This window comes from Pan troglodytes, chromosome 10, assembly GCF_028858775.2.
Source record: "Pan troglodytes isolate AG18354 chromosome 10, NHGRI_mPanTro3-v2.0_pri, whole genome shotgun sequence".
Lineage (NCBI taxonomy): Eukaryota > Metazoa > Chordata > Mammalia > Primates > Hominidae > Pan > Pan troglodytes.
The window spans coordinates 73,497,060-73,520,359 of NC_072408.2; the positions used below are offsets into that span (position 1 = coordinate 73,497,060).

Below are 23,300 nucleotides of genomic sequence, written 5' to 3' on the forward strand. Positions count from 1 at the left end.
CAGGGGTGGAGTGGGATGGTGGTCTTTCCTTGGAGTCGGGCTGCCCAGTGGCCAGACTCTTCTATGAACGCCCCCAGCCAAACTCCCCTCAGCATCCAGACATCCCTCCTCTTCTCTCTTTCTTGTCATGTCATTCTGCCATGTCTGGTCTGCTGGCCTGCTGGTCTCGACGTTCAGCCACTTGCATGTGTGCCCACTAAGGTCTTGGGTTTATATGGGCATAGGATGGGGGGAATGGTAGGCCAGAATGGTCTTGGAAAATGCAACATTTGGGCATGAAATCAGGAGTGCCTGTTCTCACTTAAGTCTGTTGGCACAGGCCCAAGTGTGGACTGCTTGCCAGAGACCTCACCCTCTCTACCCAGCACTTCCCTGACCCCCTTCTGTATCATTTTTTTTTTTTTGTAGAGATGGGGTTTCACCATGATATCCAGGTGTCTTGAACTCCTGGAGTCAAGTGATCTGCCTGCGTTGGCCTCCAAGTGTTGGAATTACAGGTATGAGCCACCATGCCTGGCTTTAATCTGTATTTATTTAAAGATTTTTGTAATTTTGATTTTACTAATAAAATATTTTTAAGTATTCCATTGAATTTCAATTTATAATGCATAATAACATAACCAAGTAACTTAGCTTCATAATTCATTTTAAAATGCTTCTTTTCTTCTCTCTGGCCTTGGAATGTTCTTTGAAGCCTTTTATTTCCCTCCCCTCCCACTGGGTACTTTTTGCACTGGGCTAGTTTATCTAATTATGTACTTGTTTAGAAATGACAGGGGCTAATCTTGAAATAAACCCAGCATGGAGATCCGGCTGTGAAATCCTCCCCATCTAGAGATTACCTCAGGCTGGTTCATTAACAACACAGCCATTGTCAAGATGATACAAGTGTGTACCAGACTGACAATAACTCAAGATAGCCATTGGAACAAGACATGCAGACTCCGTCCCTTATGCTACTCTTGCATGTTTATCATACCAAGTTTTCCTTCTTAATTCCCTTACCCAGACCCAAATTTGATGAATATGTTAATTTGCTTTATTGCAGTAATCATTTCACAGTGTATACATATATCAAAGCATCATTTTGTACACTTTGAATATATATCATTTTCATTTGTCAATTACACCTTAATAAAACTGGTTAAAAAAGAGAACTTAAAACTCAGTCAAATGTCATATTTTAGCTTCATCACCTCAATATCAATTCAATACTTTGTCCTGGTTCTTAACTTACCCAGCTTTGATAATTTGGCCAAGTCTCTTTCTCTTTTTAAAAAAAATTTTGATAGCTTTAGGGGTACAGTGGCTTTTGGTTACATGGATGAATTATACAGTGGTAAAGTCCGTGATTTTACTGCACTAGTTACCTGAGTAGTCTACATTGTACCCAATATATGTTTTTTTTAATTCCTCACCCACTCCTCTTCTCCCCCTTTCTGAGTCTCCAATGTCCATTATACCACTCTGTATGCCTCTGCATTCCCACTTATAGTGAAAATATAATGTGATTCTTTTTATGGCTGACTAGTATTCCATGGTGTCTATACACCACATTTTATTTATGCACTCACTGGTTGATGGGCACTTAGCTTGGTTCAACATCTTTGCTATTGTGGATTGTGCTGTGATGAATATGTGCATATAGGTGTCTTCTTGATGTAATGACTTCTTTTCTTTTTCCTTTGATACTGCTGGATAAAATGGTAGATCTACTTTTAGTTCTTCAAGAAACCTCCATACTGCTTTTTGTTGCAGAGTTTGTACTAATCTGCATTCCTACCAGCAGAGCATAAGTGTTCCATTTTTTTTTTTTTTTTTACCACATCCATGCCAACATCTATTATTTTTTGACTTTTTATTAATAGCCATTCTGGCTGGAGTAAGGTGGCATCTCTTTGGGCTTTTAATTTGCATTTCCCTGATAATTAGTAATATTGATTTTTTTATATGTTTTTCGGCCATTTGTATGTCTTATTTTGAGAAATATTTATTCATATGATTTGCCCACTTTTTGATGGGATTTTTTCCTTGCTAATTTGTTTGAGTTCCTTGTAGATTCTAAATATTAGTCCTTTGCCAGATGTATAGTTTGCAAATATTTTCTCCCATTCTGTGGGTTGTCTGTATACTTTGATGATTATTTCTTTTCCTGTGCAGAAGCATTTTCATTTAATCAGATCACATTTATTTATTTTTATTTTTGTTGTCTTGCTTTTGGGGTCTTAGTAATAAATTCTTGCTCTAGGCCAATGTCCAGAAGAGTTTTTTTGATTTTCTTCTAGAATTTTTATGGTGTCAGGTCTTAGATTTAAATCTTTTATCAATCTTGAGTTAACTTTTGTATATGGTGATAGATAGGGATCTAGTTTAATTCTTCTACAGGTGGCTATCCAGTTTTCCCAAAACCATTTATTGAATAGGGTGTCGTTTCCCCAATTTATGTTTCTGCATGCTTTGTCAAAGATCTGTTGGTTATAAGTATTTGGCTCTATTTCTGCATTCTCTTTTTTCTGTTCCATTGGTCTGTGTATCTACATTTATACCAGTATCATGTTGATTTGGTTACTATAGCCTTATAGTATAATTTGTAGTTGGGTAATGTGACGCCTCCAAGTTTGTTCTTTTTGCTTAGGATTGCTTTGGCTATCTGGGCTCTTTTTTGGGGTTCCATATAAATTTTTGGATTGTTTTTTCTAATTTCAAGAAAAATGATTTTGGTAGTTTGCTAGGAATTGCATTGAATCCATAGGTTGCTTTGGGCAGCATGGTCATTTTTGTAATATTGATCCTTCTAATCCATGAGCATGGTATGTATTTCCATTTGTTTGTGTCATCTGTGATTTCTTCTGGCAGTGTTTTGTAGTTCTGCTTGTAAAGATCTTTTACCTCCTTGACTTAGTATATTCCTAGGTATTCTGTTTTATTTTATTTTTCCAGCTATTGTAAAAGGAGCTAAGTTTTTTATTTGATTCTCAGCTTGGTCATTATTGATGTATTGCAGTGCTACTAATTTGCGTACATTGATTTTGTAATCTGGTACTTTATTGAATCCCTTTATCAAATCTAGGAGTCTTTTGGAAGAGTTTTTAGGATTCTATAGGTATATGATCATATCATCAGCAAACATATAATTTGACTTCATCTTTTCCAACTTAGATTCCATTTATTTCTTTCTCTTGCCCGATTCCCTGGCTAAGACTTCCAGTAATATATTGAAAATAAGTGGTAAAAGTGGGCATCCTTGTCTTGTTCCAGTTTTTAGGGGGAATGCTTTCAACCTTTCCCCACTCAGTATGATGCTGGTTGTGAGTCTGTCATACATGGCTTTTATTATTTTGAGTTATTTTCCTCCTATTCCTAGTTTGTTGAGGTTTTTTTTTAATCATAAAATGAAACTAGATTTTATTGAATACTTTTTCTGCATCTATTGAGATGATTATACGGTTTCTGTTTTTACTTCTGTTTATGTGATGAATCATATTTATTGAGCTGAATATGTTGAACCCTCCCTGCATTCCTGGGATGAAACCCACTTGATCATGTTGTATTATCTTGTTGATGTGCTGTTGGATTCAGTTTGCTAGTATTTTATTGAAGATTTTTTCATCCATGTTCATCGGGGATATTAGTGTGTTCTGTAGCTTTCTTTTTTTTTTTTTTTGTTATGTCCTTTCCTGGCTTTGGTATCAGAGTAAAACTTCATAGAATGAGTTAGAGAGGATTATCTTTTTCTCAGTCTTTTGGAATAGCTTCAGTAAGATCAGTACCAATTTTTCTTAAACGTCTGGTAGAGTTTGGCTGTGAATCTGTATGGCCCTAGACTTTTTTAGTTGTTGTGACAATTTTTAAATTACTGATTCAATCTCATTGCTTGTTACTGGTCTGTTCAAGGTTTTTATTTCTTCCTGATTCAAGGTAGGAGGGTTGTATGTTTCCAGGAATTTATCCATTTCCTCTAGATTTTTCAGTTTGTATGCATAGAGGTATTCATAGTAGGCTCGAATGATATTTTGTATGTCTGTAGTGTTGGTCATAATGTCTACATTTTCATTTCTAATTGAACTTATTTGAAACTTCTCTCTTCTTTTCTTGGTTAATCTAGCTAATGGTCTGTCAGTTTGTTTATCTTTTCAAGGAATAAACTTCTTGCTTCATTAATCTTTTGTATTATTTCTTGGTTACAATTTCATTGAGTTCTGCTCTGATATTTTTTATTTCTTTCCTTCTACTAGCTTTGGGTTTCGGTTTGTTCTTGTTTTTCTAGTTCCTTGAGGTACGCTGTTAGGTTGTCAGTTTGTGATTTGTCAGACTTTTTTTTTTTTTTTAATTATACTTTAAGTTTTAGGGTACATGTGCACATTGTGCAGGTTAGTCAGACTTTTTGATGTGGGCATTTAGCACTATAAACTTTTCCTTCAGCATTTGCATGAAAGTTTCCTCATGTGTTTGCTGATATATAAAATAACTGCTTGCTCTAAAATTCTAATCCTCTGCAAGTTGATGAGGCATAGAAAAACCTTGGATTACTTGAGAATGTTTATTCTGCCTGGCCTATTTAATTTTGGCTTACTTAGACCCATAATAATTAAATATAATCTTTAATTAAACATGCAAATACTTAATAATGCTAATAACTTTAAGTATTCATTATATAACAGAATGGTTTGCATTTATTTTTAATATTTTTCAATGTGAATATATTTTAGTATCATATCAGTGTTTTTAAACGCTTTAATGAGGTATATTTGATATACAAAAAATGCACATATTTAATGTATACGATTTGATGAATGTGAATGTATGCATAAACCTGTGATATCATCACCACAACCAAGGTACTGAATATATCCATCACCTCCAAAAGTGTGTGTGTGTGTGTGTGTGTGTGTGTGTTTTGGTAAGAACACTTAACATAAGATCTATCCTCAACACATTTTAAAGTGCACAATACTGTATTGTTAACTATGGCACTATGTTGTACACGAGATCTCTAGGACTTATTTATCTAGCATGACTAAAACTTTATACCTATTACAACTTTGTACCTTTATACCTATTGAAAATAATTTCCCATTTTCCCTTTCCCCCACCCCCTGGCAATCACCACTTATTCTTTGCTTTTATGAGTTTGATTATTTCAGGTACCCTATATAAGTGAAATCATGAGCATTTGTCTTTTTGTGACTGGCTTATTTCATGTAGTGTAATAACCTCTAGGTTTTTCTGTGATGTCACAAATGGTAGGATTCCCTCCTTTTTTAAAAAGGCTGATTAACATTCCATTGCAGTGTATACTACATTTTCTCTATCCAGTGAACTCTTCATGAACATTTGTTTTGTTTCCATGTCTTTACTATTATAAATATTGCTACCATAAGAAATAGAAAAATACTTATTATGAGGAATTGGCCTATATTACTATGGAGTCTGAAAAGTCCATCTGATATCTGTAAGCTGGAGACCCTGAAAAACCTGTGATTTTGTCTCTGTCCAAACACAAAGGCCTGAGAATAGAGCCAATAGTTTAAGTCCCAGGAGCACTGATGTCTGAAAAGAGGATGTCCCAGCTGAAGCAGAGGGAAAATTAACCCTGCTTCTGCTTTTTTGTTCTGTTTGTAGGCCCTAAAAAAATTAGATGATGCCCACCCACATTAGTGAGGGTGATCTTTATTCAGTCTATTGATTCAAATTCTAATCTTTTCTAGAAATGCTTTCACAGACAAGCCCAGGAATAATGTTTTACAAGCTATCTGAGCATTCCTTAGCCCAGTTAACGCATAAAATTAACCATCACATAGCCAGGCATGGTGGCTCATGCCTGTAATCTCAGGACATTGGGAGGCAGAGGTGGGCAGATTACTTGAAGTCAGGAGTTCAAGACCTGCCTGGCTATATTAGTGCATTTTTATGCTGCTGATCAGGACATACCTGAGACTGGGTAATTTATAAAGAAAAAGAGGTTTAATGGACTCACAATTCCACGTGGCTGAGGATGCCTCACAATCATGGTGGGAGGCAAAAGTCACATCTAACATGCTGGCAGGCAAGAGACAGAATGAGATCCTAGTGAAAGAGGTTTCCCCTTATAAAATCATCAGATCTCATGAGACTTATTCACTACCACTAGAACAGTATGGGGAAACTGCCCCCATGATTCAATTATCTCCCACCAGGTCCCTCCCACAACACATGGGAATTCTGGAAGCTACAATTAAAGATGAGATTTAGGTGGGGACAAAGCCAGACCACATCATTCCATCCTTGGCCCCTCACAAATCTCATATCCTCACATTTCAAAACCAATCATGCCTTCCCAACAGTCCCGCAATGTCTTAACTCATTTCAGTATTAACTCAAAGTTCACAGCCCAAAGTCTCATCTTAGACAAGGCAAGTCCTTTCCACCTATAAGCCTGTAAAATCAAAAGCAAGTTAGTTACTTCCTAGGTACAATGGAGGTACAGGCATAAATACAGCTGTTCCAAATGGGAGAAACTGGCCAAAACAAAGGGACAACAGGCCCCATGTAAGTCTGAAATCCAGCAAGGCAGTCAAATCTTAAAGCTCCAAAATGATCTCCTTTGACTCCATGTCTCACATCCAGGTCACATTGCTGCAAGATGTGGGTTCCCGTGGTCTTGGGCAGCACCTCCCATGGCTTTGCAGAATGCAACCTCCCTCCTGGCTGCTTTCATGGGCTGGCATTGAGTGTCTGCTGCTTTCCCAGGCGCACAGTGCAAGCTGTTGGCAGATCTACCATACTAGGATCTGGAGGACAGTGGCCCTCTTTTCACAGCTCTATTAGGCAGTGCCCCAGTGGGGACTCTGTGGGGGGGTGCCCACTCCACATTTCTCTTCTGCCCTCCCCTATCAGAGGTTCTCCATGAGGGACCCACCCCTGCAGCAAACTTCTGCCTGGACATCCAGGCATTTCCATACATCCTCTGAAATCTTGGCAGAGGTTCCCAAATCCCAATTCTTGACTTCTGTGCACCTACAGGCTTAACACCACATGGAAGCTGCCAAGGTTTGGGGCTTGCACCCTCTGAAGCCATGGCCCAAGCTGTACCTTGATCCCTTTTAGCCATGGCTAGAGTGGCTAGGATGCAGGGCACTAAGTCTCTATGCTGCACACAGCAGGGGGGCCAACAAAACCATTTTTTTCCTTCTCGGCCTCCAGGCCTGCAATGGGAGGGGCAGCTGCAAAGATCTGTGACATGCCCTGGAGACATTTTCCCCACTTTCTTGGTGATTAACACTTGGCTCCTCATTACTTATACAGATTTCTGTAGCTGCAACATTAAATGCAGAATCTGCTTAGTGGGCCCATATCAATAAACTTGATCTGGTCCAACTTTATGTTGTATTCAGGCCCTCAATGGATTGGATGATAACCCCCACATTGCTAAGGGTGATCTTTATTCAGTCTGCTGATTCAGATTATCCCAGAAGTATCCTCACAGACACACAGATAATATTTTACCAGCTGTTTGAGCACCACTTAGCCCCATTATATTGACAAATAAAATTAACAATCATGCTACTATTTTGCCTTAATTTACTACCTACATGCTAAACTACTCTTATCAGTTATTTGTAATAATCTTTTAATGAAGATTAAAAATCCTAACAAAAACTATTGCTTGAGTAGATGTTTGTCTCCACTATAGAGGTGAATCAAAGGAGTACCTGTAGGAAGCATTTGTTCTGGTGTCATATTTTATATGTCTGGTACCTTAGTCGCCATGATTCTAATTCTAAATCTATTTTGAACCTTTTGGGTTCTAGCACTAAGCATCTTAATGGTTCTTCTAATAGCCTGGACTGTTTCTCTGGCTACCTACATTGTAACCTGCTACTTTCTTTTGGGTCTGTGTTAAATTAATTCATAGGCATTTTATTTTCAGAAAATTTGGAAAGAAGCCTTCCCCGGAGATGACTACAAAACGTCATTATTGCATTATGCTCAATTCCTGAATGACATGACAGATTTTGTAACATTGTTCACTTTGCTAAGTAAACAAAATTGTGTAAATGTTACTTTTACCTTTGTTGTCTCCTTTTGATTTGATCTTTCAATCACAAATACTCTTTTGTAGACCTCACACAGTGTTGGGGGGTTATATCCTATGAGGTTTCAAATGAACAAAGAATTTTTATCATAACTTTTACTTTCATATAAAAGGTTACGAATTGAAGATGAAAAATAGCTCAGTAACCTGGAAAACGATTTTATTTATTTAAAAGAGATCAGTTTGGAAGTGCTGAAGAAGTAACCTTTCAAATTTAAAGAGATCCCTTAGGAAATGCAATAGAATAGCATATAGACTGAAACATTTCACTAAATAAATACAAATATATAATTTTATAAATATATGTGACCATATATGTATACATGTGTGTGAGTGTACACAGTTTTGAAATGAGGACGTTTACATTCCAAGCTGTGTGATGACAATAGGTGGTAAACAAGTCAGTTTGCTTTGAGTAACGTGCTTATAGGCAGATGAATTATAACTTTTTAAGGTTCAATCAAATCAACATTTATTAAGCTCATGTTATGTAGAAGACACTAGCGTGAATAAGAGACAGTTTCTCTACTAAAGGAATTATTGAAGGGCATTATACAAACAGATTTAACAGAAGATAAGCGGAGAAACCTAAGTACCAAAAGACGAATAATAGAGTTTGGCTGTTTAAAGGGAGAAACAAATTACATCGAGTTCAGAGAAACTACATCAAGTTTGGAGGATCAGAAAAGACTTCAAGGATTATATGGGCTTTTGAAATAAGCCCTACAAAGATATGGGAATTTTAACAGATATTGATGGGATGGGACAGGAAAATTTATGCTATCAGATACTACAGGTGTTTTTATTTCTCTCTCATCACTACCCTTTTCTCTCTCTGGCCCTCTTCCTTCAAGGCCTCTTTTTCTTTGCCTACTAAGTGAATTTGAGGACACAGTGAATTTGAGAGTTCATCTTTCTTTTTAACACAATGGAGTATTACTATGGGCCGAAGAATAACTGGTTAAAATAAAATGAAAACCTGCTGAGACCTTCTGCATGTATACTTTCTGTCTTTGTTTCCTCCTTGCCATTTCTATTCCTATGATTCACACTTCGTTTCATGGCACCAAGGTTTGCTCACCACTGCACACCCAGAGCTTGCATGTGTCACCACTGCACACCCAGAGCCTGCATGTGTCACCATTGCACACCCAGAGCCTGCATGTAGCAGGAATTCAATAAATATTTGCTGAATGACTAAACAAATGCAAGTATAGAGGCGAGGAAGGAACAGAGGAAAGCCTAAAGGTTTTTTGTTTGTTTGTTTTGAGACAAGAGTCTCGCTCTGTCGCCCAGGCTGGAGTGCTGTAGCATGATTTCGGCTCACTGTAACCTCCATCTCCTGGGTTCAGGTGATTTTCCTTCCTCAGCTTCTGGAGTAGCCAGGATTACAGACAGGCACCACCATACCTGGCTAATTTTTCTATTAGTAGAGACGGGGTTTCACCACGTTGGCCAGACTGGTCTTGAACTCCTGACCTCAAGCGATCTGTCTGCCTCAGCCTCCCAAAGTGCTAGGACTACAGGCATGAGCCACCGCATTCAGCTGCATAAAGATATTTTACTAACTTCACATCTTTAATGTTTACCAGTTATTCTGTAAACTTATTGTAGAATAATTAGAATGTTGACAGGTAAAATGACACTTAACTTCGTTGTAGATGCAGAGCACTTAAAACCCAGAGAAAAATAAAAGAGCCAAACAATGACCTTGTATTATGAAAACACAAAGATTTATATCCTAGTAGTTTAAAAATTAAAGTCATCTTATCAAACAAAATATCTTTGTGTAATTTTAAAGGGAATTTTAAAAAGGGAGCATAAGGTGAGAAAATGTTGAATATAAAATTTTGTTAAAGCTTGTGAATATCTGAAATTAGGTGATAATATTTGAATCCAGGTCAGGTTGTTGTCTATCAAAGATGTGACAAGTCTGTGCAACATACAGACATTAGTTAATAGAAATTTAGTCCTTACTCTTCTCAATGTGCCAAAGTCCACAGGCCCCCACAGAACTCTCCCTATTCAACAATTTCCTATTAAAAATGGCTGTTGGTGTTTCATACCCTAACTTCATAGAACATATTTATTCCTTATTGCAATATTTTTCTGCTAGTTTATATATTTTCTATTTACATTGCTAAAACCCCATACAGCTTTTAATTTCTTTCACTGTATTTAATTGAATTGCTTGTCCTATTTAATCGTGCTTTATAATTATGTAGTTGAATCTACTAAGCAAGGTATATTTAAGGAAGCCTTGTTTCAATTTTTTTTTTCTCTGCTCGAGTCTCCTTATCCTTCTATGGGATACCACTTAACACACATATAACTATATATACTTACGTATTTATATAACTATATATAGATAATTGACCCTTGCACAATGTGGGGGTTAGGAATGCAGATCCCCCATGCAGTCAGAAGTCCAAGCATAATTTTTGTCTCCTTCAAAACTTAATTACTAATAGCCTACTGTTGACCAGAAGCCTTAAACCATCAAGAACACAGATGGCTGATTAACACATATTTTGTATATTCTATATATTGTATATTGTAATCTTACAAAAAAGTAAGCAAGAGAAAAGGAAATGTGAAAGAAAATCATAAGGAAGAGAAAATACATTTACTGTTTATTAAGTGAAAGTGGATCAGCAGAAAGGTCTTAATCCTCATTGTCTTTATGTTGAGTAGACTGAGGAGGAACAGGAAGAGAAAGGGCTGGTTTTGCTGTCTCAGAAATGGCAGGGGAAGAGAAAATCCATGCATTAAGTGGATTCCTGCAGTTCAAACACATGCTGCTCAAAGGTCACTGTATATTATAATATTTCCCCCTTTTTCTTAAATAAATGATAGATTATAGCCAATGTTTTCTACCTTACATTTTTAAGTGTAATGATAGACCCTACAGGTAACTCTATAGTATTATAGTAGATATAAATATTTAACAAAATGATCAGGGAAAATGCCTAAAGTAACATCACAAATAAAATTGCAATCACTGGTAGACTTTTGGAATATATGTCAATGGTCAACAAATGTTACCACACACTACGAAACAGCTGTTTACTAAAAACTATCGTAATTGGTAATCAAAAAGTAATGTTTTAAGCATTTACATCCTAACGTAATGATTCGTTGTGTGTGTGTGTGTGTGTGTGTGTGTGTGTGTGTATGCTTTAGTGGGCTTTCATATATTTTATAAAATTGGTAGGAGTTGCAGGTTGATAAGTAATGTATTAGTTATACTTTTTCCTCATTGAAATAATGTGATATGTTCTCTAAGTTAGTGTTGTCGCACAGAATGTCTGATTTCCAAAAAGAGATTACTGATAATAAGAGGATTATGTATTTTATTTCTTTATCTTAATTCACCTGTATGGATGATTGATGTTATAATTTTACTACCAGACAGTAGGTGGCACTATAAGTATGCATTCATTAGAGACCAAATTAATTTATAATAAACTCCGACATGTAATTTGTATTTAATACTTGAAGATGTTGCGCTTAATGTTGTTCGAAAAATGGACCATTGTCTAATGCCTAGAAATATATTTCTGATATATTTAGAATGTATATCCAAAATTTATTTGAAATACTTTCAGTTATAGCTATTAAGGGTGTGTGCGTGTCTGTCTGTGAGACAGTAGAAAAATATTATGTTACTGATACTCCAATACCAAATTATTGTTTAATTTAGTATAGTGAATAATTTTAATGAGTCAATCATTTCAGTATTACATTATCCAAAATAAAGACTGAGTATATTCCTTAGGCACTGACAAATGAGCTACCTTTCCCTCAATTTTTAAATACTGATTTTTTAAAAGGAAATCAGGCCAGGCATGGTGGCACATGCCCATAAGCTATGCAGTTTGGGAGGCCAAGGCAGGAGGATAGCTTGAGGTCAGAAGTCCGAGACCAGCCTGGGAAACATAATGGGATCCAATCACTACAAAAAAATAAAAATAAATAAATTAGTCAGGTGTGGTGACATGTGTCTGTAGTCCCTAGGAGCCTAGGAGCTCAATCGCTAGTCATGATGATGCCACTTACTCCAGCCTAGGTGATAGAGTGAGACAGTCTCAAAAAAAAGAAAGAAAGAAAGAAAAAAAACAAAGTAGATTTAATGTCAAAATCAGAATTTTGTTGGTCTTCTTAACTTTTATTATGATTTGTTTTTACTTTGAATTTTTAATGGTGCTTTAAAAAAATGTTACCAGTGACCTCCATGTTGCTAAATCCAGTTTTCAATTCTCAGGCCTCATGATGTTTGACATATCAACAGTATTTCACACACAGCAGATTACTCTTTTTTTTTTTTTTTTTTTTTTGAGACAGTCTCTATTTTCCAGACTGGAATGCAGTGGCACGATCTTGGCTCACTGCAACCTCCGCCTCCCAGGCCCAAGTGATCCTTCCACCTCTTCCTCTGCAGTAGCTGGGACTACAGGTGCCCGCCACCACACTTGGCTAATTTTTTCTATTTTTAGTAAAGACAGGGTTTCACCATGTTGGCCAAGCTGGTCTTGAACTGCTGACCTCAAGTGATCCACCTGCCTCGGCCTCCCAAAGTGCTGGGATTACAGGTGTGAGCCATTGCTCCTGGCCCTACTCTTTTCTCCTGAAAACATCTTTTTTTTCCTCCCTTAGCTTTTAGGACACCACACCCTTCTAGTATTCATTCTACATCACTGACTGGTCCTTCTCTGTTTTCTTTGCTTTTTTGACTTCCCCTGAATCTTCTAATGTTGAATGCCCCAGAGATCGGTTCTTGGTCAACTTTTTTCTTATCCATACTCATTGCCTCACTGATATCATCCAGATTTATGGTTTTAAATATAAGTAAAATTTTCATATTTTAAGTGGAGTTCAAAAGCTTCAGTTGTGTGAAAGGAGCTATTACAGTATTTTAAGGAGAATCTGATTGCAAATCAAGTCACATTTAAGTTCCACAAAATCATGAGATGTGTTATGGTAGCCTCTGTGTACCATCATTCTTATGGCGAAGATTCCCAAATGTATATCTCTAGCCTAGACCTCCTCTCTGAATTCCAGACATAAATTCAACTGCCTACTTGGCAATTCTACTTGGATACCTAATTAACATCTCAAATTAAATGTGCCCAGATTTTTTTCCCCACCACCAAACCTCCTCCACCTCAGTCTTATTCAGCTCAGGTAATGTTAACTACATATATTTTCCATTGCTCAGGCCAAAACCATTGAAAGCATTCTTGACTCTTATTTTCAACCTGCCAGGAAGTCCTGTTGACTGTACCTTCCACATATACCCAGAATCTGACCACTTCTCACTATCTCCACTGTTCCTACCATCCAATCAATTATCACATTTCACTTGAGTCATTGCACTAGCCCTCCAACTAGCCTCTCAACCTCCATCCTGACTGCCTTACAATCCACTTTCAACACAGCAGCCAGAGTTGCTCTCAAAGTGGAAGTCAGTTTATTTCATCCTTGCTCAAAATTCTGTAGTGACTCCACTTTTCATGCAGAATAAAAATCAAAGTCCTTGGAATATACTCTAAGGTCTAACATGACCTAGTCCTCATTACCTCTTTAAGCTCATCTCTTACTGCTCTTCCCTTCTCTCACTCCATTTCATCCACTTAAACTATACTGGCCTCTCTTATTGTTCCACAAACACGGCAGGTGCACTCCTATCTCAGGGCCTTTGTACGAAGTGTCTCCTTTACCTGAAAGGCTTTCCTCTTATTCTTATTTATTTATTTTATTTTTGATAGAGTCTCACTCACTCTGTTGCCCAGGCTGGAGTGCAGTGGTACAATCTCAGGCACTGCAACCTCTGCCTCCCAGGTTCAAGTGATCCTCCTGCCTCAGCCTCCCGAGTAGCTCGGATTACAGGCCACCACGCCTGGCTAATTTTTGTATTTTTAGTAGAAACGGCGTTTTACCATGTTGGCCAGGCTGATCTCGACCTCCTGACCTCAGGTGATCTGCCCGCCTTCGCATCCCAAAGGGCTGGGATTACAGGCGTGAGCCACTGTGCGTGGCCATCCTCTTACTCTTTCTGTGGCTTGCTCTCTCCCTTCCTTGTTCTCTTCTCCTCTCACATTGAGGGGTATAGTGAAGTTACTACTTACAGTTTCAAACTTTGTCACTGGCCCCAGCATCCCATCTCTCTTACCCTACTCTCTATTTTCTCCAAATAATATATCATCTTTGGTATAATGTATATATCATTTTTATATAGTATATAAAAATATAAATATATTTTAGAAATAATATAGATACATTTATAGCTAATATAGGAATTATATAATGGCTTATTATATTTATTATTTTCTGCACTAAAATATAAGCTTCATATGAACAGAGATTGTCTTTTTGAATCACTCCTCTGTTAGCGATTAGAACAACGCCTAATTGTAGGTAATCAATAAATATTGTAGGTAATCAATAAATACTTATTAAATGATGAATAAATGAATGAATGGTGGGAAGATAGTGCACCATACATTTTCAGTATTCAGGGTCTCTAAAGATTGCTTAGATTGTTAATTTAGAAATGATCACTCGGATTTTTAAGGATGATTCACTGATATAATAGTTGTTTTTTCCTTTAAAGCTGATTGAACCAGTGGTGGACTTAACTAGAATGAAATTTCAAAATATGATACAGCTGGCCTAGTTAAAAATATAATTCACACAGTTTAAGGTATAATAAGAAAGTGTCTAAGATTTGAGAAATATTTAATATATTGAATATCTAGATTGCCCAGTAAGAAAGGAAATTGACATTAATCAGGCTATTAACATACAAGTCTTTCACATACATATTATCATTTACTCCTTGCAACTCTGGGATGTAGGTATTGCCCTAATTTTCCTGACTTGGAGGTTTTGGCTTGGGAACATATAATTACTTGGCCACCGTCACATACTACTTGGGAGCACAGTTGGGATTCAAATCCAGTTTTGATTCCTAAGCTCATGGTCATTAATGACATGATTCTGCCTCACTATTCTTTAAGAGGAAATATATTTAAATCTTTAACAGAATGTATTTGTTGTGCCAAGGCCAAGTACAGGTAAATAAAAAATCAGATAGACAAACCGGTGATTTATGAACATTTATAGCCCAGAGAGACCTCAACTTCTAGACCCACCTCCAATTTCAACCTTGGTCCAGGATCAATTTTATTTTATTTTATTTTGATTTAGATAAGAGATAGATTAAAAAGAAACACTGATGTTAGGTCCCTTCATACTCTATATCTGGATAACTGAAGATAGTGTTTTTCAAGTCTTATTGTACATTCACCTCTTTAGTTCCATCATTAAGGACAAAGCAAAGTAATCTATATAATAAAATCAACCTGACCGGGACATAGTCAATTTGATTATTCTGACCACTCTGGCAGCCAAGCTAGATTTTGGGTTGATTCCCATAAAAAATTAACCTATCTATCTCCTCTCCTAAACTTGGATGGGAAAAAAAAAATAGAACAAAGTTCTTCTGTCTGAAGTAGATTCTGCTTCCGGTCCCAGCCTCCGGATGATAATGACTCAAAGGGCAAAACATAAGTAAAGTGCATGCAAGGGTCATCTGTTGTTTTGAAATGAAATGAAGTCGCCTAACTCACACATCTGCTCCCCACCCCTGCTTTCTGGAGACGGCTAATGATCAAACGGAGCCCAGATTCTCCCCATACCCGTTTTGTGGAAATACCACCAGGGAAAGTGTTCCCTTGGCACTTAAGCTATAACTCAGAGTCTCAGAAAGTTCTTTTCTCTCTCATGCCCCAGTGTTAGTCGAGTGACTTTTGAGGCTTGAGGATGTTCTGCATGACTTTTATTTTGAGATCACATGTCTTGACACAGCTGGTGAGTGTTAATGACCGGGCCACAGCGCTCAGGTCTGCACGTCCACTCTCCCCATTTCCCAACAAGGGAAACATCCTGGGTTGTGGTTCTCACAACACAAAGGAGACACTAAAGCCTTAGAATAATCCTCAGTGGGAGAGGAGCTATTTTTCAATTTGGCTCAGGACCAAGTGCCAAAAAAACGTAAAACCATTGATTACATATTACTCCTTTTGGCCAAAAAGCAGAAATTATACAAACATGCAGGAACAATTTACTATATTTCTTTCCCACATTCTTTATTTTCCCCAGATATATTGTTTAAATTTGAACAGTTCTGCAAAAGATCCCATGGGAATAACACTTCCCACATGAACAGCTTCCTTGCTTATGAGAGTCAATTCGGTTCTCTGGTGGCCTGAAGGGCCAATTTAAGGTTATGTAAAGTAGCTGAGTAGCTGAGGTAATATAACACCAGACGTCCTCATATGCCATTCTGTGGGGGAAGGAGAGGGAGAATCGTAAACCCCCAATATCTATGAGTTAATAAAAGACCATTCTCTGTGGCTTTGGGCTTAGTGTTACCTTCATACTATTCTTGCTCATGCCAACACAAAGCCCTGGTGATACAACAGAAAAGACAAGGAGGAGGACTGAGATATGATGTGGTGCAGCTCAGATCAACAACCACATATCATGATTGATATGCTAGGAATTAAACTGAAGGTTCAAAGGCAAGTTGCATTCAATCTTTGCCATGAGCGTCCAGCAGAAAGAAAGGGCTATAATTTAAACCTGGTACCTCACAAACCAAAAGCAAGAATTTCAACTACAGCAAGGGGATATTATCTATCACTTTACAATTTCTTTCAACACAGTGATACTACTCTTGTTGGCCACTACCAATCACAGGGATAAAATGAATTAGCAGTTTCAGCCCCATATTAATGAAGCATCCAAAGCAATTGAAATAGAACAGCAGTTTACCTAACAGCAGGAAGTCATTTATTTTGTTATGTAGTTCTGTTATACTCCTGTGAAATTCAAATTATGTTCCCTGCCAAACAGAAAAAAATTTGGTGTATGGATAAAGTTGGAAAGGTTTGGGGAGGTTTTCTGTTTCTTTGTTAAGTGTTGTCTTAGTTATTATATTATCAAAGTCCAGTAGGGCTCCCCAGCCCTCGTATTTCTAAGACTGAGGAAGAACTGATTCTTATGCTACGAGGAATTACTTTACTTCGCATAAAACCTTGATTAGCTATCTTTTGAGCAGACTTCAACCTATAGCAAAGCCTACTGAAGAATTTATTGAATGTTACTATATGCCAGGTTCTATATTAAGTGCTTTCTATATCCCATCTCTTTTACTCTTTGTAACAATTCTGAGAAAGTTAATATTATTTCTGTTATTCTGGAGGAAGAAATTGCTAGAGGTTACATAACTTGCTGAAGATTACTCATCAATTAACCTGTGATGGAGTGGTGGAGCCAGAATTCAGAGCCAAAGTGTTGTAAATAATGGCCAAATACAATGAAATAGTATTGTGCTCAAATTTTAAAAATTCATCAAAAATATAATTTGTTAACAATAAAGATTTTTTACTTACATGTAATTGCTGAGAATATATTTGCATTTTCCAGACTAGCCTTGAATTTTGCAAAGCTTTTTTTTTTTTTTTTTTTGAGACAGGGTCTCTCTCTGTTGCCCAGGCTGGAGTACAGTGGTGTGATTTCAGCTCACTGCAACTTTGGCCCCGCCAGGTTCAAGTGATTCTCCTGCCTCAGCCTCCTGAGTAGCTGAGATTAGAGGCATGAACTCCTGACTTCAAGCTATCCACCCACCTTGGCCTCCCAAAGTGCTGGGATTACAGGCATGAGCCACTGTGCCTGGACAAACTTTGCAAACTTTAATTCCACTTGAAAGAACAAGATTTTGACAACGTCAGGTGAAATATTTTTCTCAAACAAATGATTTGGGGAAAAAAGCTGGATAGTTAAGAACAATCTGTGTTTTTTTTTTTAATCTTTCTTTTTCTGGAAATTAACCAGTACATTCTCATTGACATGATTTCTGCCAAGATATTTAAAAGTACCATAAATATAGAACAGGTATGCTCAGTGGAACAGACAGGGAAAAGAGAGATGTTTAAGTAGTGCTGTTTGAATGGAAAATAGAAACTAGGCATGCGTGTAGAGTTAGGTTGTATGATTCAATTAGCCTCAAAACATAAAACATGCTTTTTCTCTTGTTATGGCTTAATAACCTTCTTTATTCTTGTTCTAGTTCATAATTTGCTTTTGCATTGTAAAGAAAGTATTTTTGTAGAAATGCAGGTAAGAATTATTTATGCAGTAATAAAATTCTACAGAACAAAATTTATAACACACACATACAAATATATACACACACATATGCATATATATATACATACATACACATATATATCATTTGAAAAGCATATAATGTCAAACAAATCAGCTTTGTACATGACCTGAATTATCACCGTTTTTTTCTTTCTTTTTTTTTTTTTTTGGGATGTTTTTTGTTGTTGTTGTTGTTTTTGAGACAGGGTCTTGCTCTGTCACCCAGGCTGGAGTGCGGTGATGTGATCATGGCTCACTGCAACCTCTACCTTGTAGGCTCAAACGATCCTCCCACCTCAGCCTCCCGAGTAGCTGGGACTACAGGCATGCCACCATGCTTGGCTAATTTTTGTATTTTTTGTAGAGATGGGGTTTTACCATGTTACCCAGGCTGGTCTTGAACTTTTGGGCTCAAGCAATCTACCCACTTCAGCCTCCCAACGTTCTGGGATTACAGGTATGAGCCACCACACCCAGCTTGTTTGTTCTGTTTTTAATACCTACTGATGTTGGAATGGGAATGGCTGCAAACAAACTCAGTCTCAAAGTTTGTTTTGGGAGGTCTATTTAGTTGTGTGTCACTTGGTTTATCATCTCATTTCAAAGCTTTCATAACATTAAAAAACACAAAAACTAAACTTCATTTTGAGGTTCTATAGCTATGAATACCTGTGTGATTCCAAAGTATAGGGAAAGTGTATGTTTATTTTTATTTATTTATTTATTTATTTTTTGAGACAGGGTCTCACTTCTGTCACCCAGGCTGGAGTGCAGTGGCGTGACCATGGCTCACGGCGGCCTCAACCTCCTGGGCTCAAATGATCCTACCACCTCAGCCTCCCGAGTAGCTGGGACTACAGACATTCAACACCACACCCGGCTAATTTTTGTATTTTTTATAGAGATGGGGTTTCACCATGTTGCCTAGGCTGGTCTTGAACTCCTGGGCTCAAGTGATCCACCCGCTTTGGTCTCCCAAAGTGCTAGAATTACAGGCATAAGCCACAGCGCTCAGCCTGTTTATTGTCATTTTAGTGGTAATGGTATCAATGACCTTGTAATGTAGTTAGGTGTTTTATCTCTGAGGAGATGCTCCTGTGATATTTAAACTGAGATTAGAAGGAAAGTCCTCAGCAAAATACTAGCAAGTCAAATTCAGCAGCACAATGAAAAAGATAATATGACATGGTCAAGTGGGATTTATTCCAGGAATGCAAGGATGCACAACATATGCAAATAAATAAACATGATATATCACATCAACAGAATAAAGGACAAAAACTATATGATCATCTCAATAGACACATAAAAAGCATTTGATAAAATTCAAAAACCCTTCATAATAAAACCTCTCAACAAACTCACAATAGAAGAAACATACCTCAACAGAGTGAAGGCCATCTATGACCAACCCACAGCTAAAGGTAAAATCATACCAAGTGGGGAAAAGCTGAAAGCCTTTCCTCTAAGAACTGGCACAAGACAAGAATGCCCACTTTCACTACTACTATTCAACATAATACTGGAAGTTTTAGCCAGAGCAATCAGGCAAGACAAAATGAAAGACATCTGTACTTGTCTGTTTTCAACTGCTGACAAAGATATACCTGAGACTGGGTAATTTATAAAGAAAAAGAGGCTTAATGAACCCACAGTTCCACGTGGTTGGGGAGGCCTCACAATCATGGCAGAAGGTGAAAGTCATGTCTTACATGGCAGCAGACAAGAGAGAAAATAAGAACCAAGTGAAAGGGTTTTCCCCTTATAAAACCATCAGATCTCATGAGACTTATTCACTCCCATTGGGTACCTCCCACAACACATGGAAATTATAAGAACTAAAATTCAAGATGAGATTTGGGTGGGGACACGGCCAAACAATATCATTCTGCTTCTGGCTCCTCCCAAATCTCATGTCCTCACATTTCAAAACCAATTATGCCTTCCCAACAGTCCCCCAAACTCTTAACTCACTTCAGCATTAACTCAAAGTCCACAGTCCAAAGTCTCATCTGAGACAAGGCAAGTCTCTTCCACCTATGAGCCTGAAAAATCAAAAACAAGTTAGTTACTTCCTAGACACAATGGAGATACAGGCATTGGATAAATACAGCAATTCCAAATGGGAGAAATTGGCCAAAATGAAGGGGCTATAGGCCCTGTGCAAATCCGAAAACCAATAGGGCAGTTATTAAACCATAAAGTTCCAAAATGATCTCTTTTGACTCCATGTCTCACATCCAGGTTATGCTGATGCAAGAGGTGGTTTCCCATTGTCTTGGGCAGCTCTACCCCTGTGACTTTTCAGGGTTCAGTCTGTCTCCTGGCTGCTTTCATGGGCTGGCATTCAGTTTCTGTGGCTTTTCCAGGTGCACAGTGCAAGCTAGCAGTGGATCTATCATTCTGGGGTCTGGAGGACGATGACTCTCTTCTCACAGCTCCAGTAAGCAGTGCCCCAGTGGGGACTCTGTGTAGGGGCTTCAACTCCACATTTCCCTTCTGCACTGCCTAAGCAGAGGTTCTCAATAAGGGCCTGACCCCTGCAGCAAACTTCTGCCTGGACAACCAGGTATTTTTTTTTTTTTTTAATGGCACAGTGGTTTAATCTCTAGAATCCCAGACAACAGATTTGAGGTATTCATTCCTATAGGATCTGGCTTGCCTCCTACTCTGATCAAAAAGATTCATGTGTTCAGATACAACAAAGCTAGCTTTCTAACTTACTAACTTACAATGTATATGCATATGCACATGCCTGTGTGTTCCCCGCCATGTATTTATTCTTCATGCTTGGTTTTCTGGCATTTTGAAGTTTGCAGTAAAAGTTTCAATACACATTTATTTCTCTAGTCCGCAGTTGAGCAGGTAACATATCCTAAGGAGACAGAGTTTTTTTTGTTTTGTTGTTTTTTTTGAGATGGGTTCTTGTTCTGTTGCCCAGGCTGGAGTGATGTGGCATGATCTTGGCTCACTGCAACCTCTGCCTCTCGGGTTCAAGCAATTCTCCTGCCTCAGCCTCCTGAGTAGCTGGGACTACAGGCGCATGCCCCATGCCCAGCTAATTTTTTGTATTTTAGTAGAGATGGGGTTTCATCGTGTTGCCCAGACTGATCTTGAACTCCTGAGCTCAGGCAATCCGCCTGCCTCGGCCTCCTAAAGTGCTGGGATTATAGGTGTGAGCCATAGTGCCCAGCCTAAGAGTTGTTGATATGCTCGCAGGAAGTGTTTCTGTGTTAAAAAGTTGAGAAGATGGAAAGTGAATCCTCCTCGTATTCAGAAGGCTGTTTCAGAAGGTCACTGTTGGCAGGCTTCTCCCTACAGGGATTCAGCAGTGAGGGAGCAGAGTATTCAGGGGACAACTGCTTCTTCTGGAGCGGAGAGAATGAGATGGAGTTCACCAGCAGCTCTTTATGTCAGACTTTTAGCAGGATTCAGCTTTATAAATAAGCTTGTTGCCTCTGAGTATGAGGTCTTCTCATCAACACTCTGAACATTACAGGAAACAAAAAATTTTCTTCCTTCAACTTTATCAAGTTGGCAATTTATCATAACAACAGAACAAAGAGGGATAGGTCTTTTGTAATTGATGTTGAGATTGGCAGTCATGACAATTCCCCCAGCCATCATTGCACACATACCAACAGTAGCATCAATCGTCGTTGCAATGGCATCTCCATGAACGAATCCAGGTGGTCCTTCCAGGTAAGGGCCTCCTTGAAATAAGCAAACCATCCTTTTCTCAACGTCATTGTAGAACATCATGTATTCAAAGCCCAGGCCATCATCAAAGTTTCTGGTGAAGAGCTGGGCCTGTGACATCTGTTCTTCTTTCATAAGCTTTGGGTCAGCGCAGGTCACGGCTCACTACCTGGCAGGGGCAGGCCTACCGGTGGCGGGCGCAGGGACCCCAGCATGCGGAGGCACGCAGCACAGCTCCTCAGCATGGCTCTGGGCCACGAGGGCCGGGGGGCCGCACTTACTCTAGCCCTGGACAGTGAACACTACCCGACATCCAGGTATTTCTATAAATCCTCTGAAATCTAGGCAGAGGTTCCCAAACCTCAATTCTTGACCTCTGTGCACCCACAGAACAACACCACATGGAAGCTGCCAAGGCTTGGGGCTTGTACCCTCTGAAGCAACAGCCCAAGCTGTATCTTGGCCCCTTTTAGCCATGGCTAGAGCAGTTGGGATGCAGGGCACCAAGTCTGTAGGCTGCAAACAGCAAGGGGGCCCTGGGCCCAGCCCTGGAAACCATTTCTTCCTCCTAGGCCTCTGGTCTGTGATGGGAGGGGCTGGCTCAAAGGTCTCTGAAATGCCCTGGAGACATTTTTCCCGTTGTCTTGGCGATTAACATTTGGCTCCTCGTTACTTATGCAATTTTCTGCACCTGGCTTGAATTTCTCCTTAGAAAATGGGTTTTTCTTTTCTATCACATCATCAGGCCGCAAATTTTTCAAACTTTTATGCTCTGTTTCCCTTTTGAAAACTGAATACCTTTAACAGCACCCAAGTCATATCTTGACTGCTTTGTTACTTAGAAATTTCTTCCACCAGATACCCTAAATCATCTCCCTCAAATTCCAAGTTCCACGAATCTATAGGTCAGGGGCAAAATGCCACCAGTCTCTTTGCTAAAATAAAGCAAGAGTCACTTTTACTCCAATTCCCAACAAATTCCTTATCTCCATCTGAGACCACCACAGCCTGGATTTCATTGTCCATGTCATTATCAGCATTTTAGTGAAATGCTGATTTGACCAAGTTCTCTAGGAAGTTCTACACTTTCCCACATTTTTCTGTCTTCTTCTGAGCCTTCCAAACTGTTCCAACCTCTGCCTACTACCCAGTTCCAAAGTCACTTCCACATTTGTGTATATCTTTACCACAGTGCCCCACTCTACTGGTATCGATTTACTGTATTTGTCTGTTTTCATGCTGCTTTTAAAGACCTACCCAATCTGGGTAATTTATGACAAAAAAAGAGGCTTCATGAACTCACAGTTCCACG

The 23,300-nt window shown here is 38.5% G+C and overlaps 1 pseudogene; it reads right to left on the reverse strand.

The window, feature by feature from the left end:
- Positions 1-21,506: 21,506 nt before the first annotated feature.
- LOC112205041 (acyl-coenzyme A thioesterase THEM4-like) lies at positions 21,507-22,292 on the reverse strand (annotated as a pseudogene).
- Positions 22,293-23,300: the final 1,008 nt, after the last annotated feature.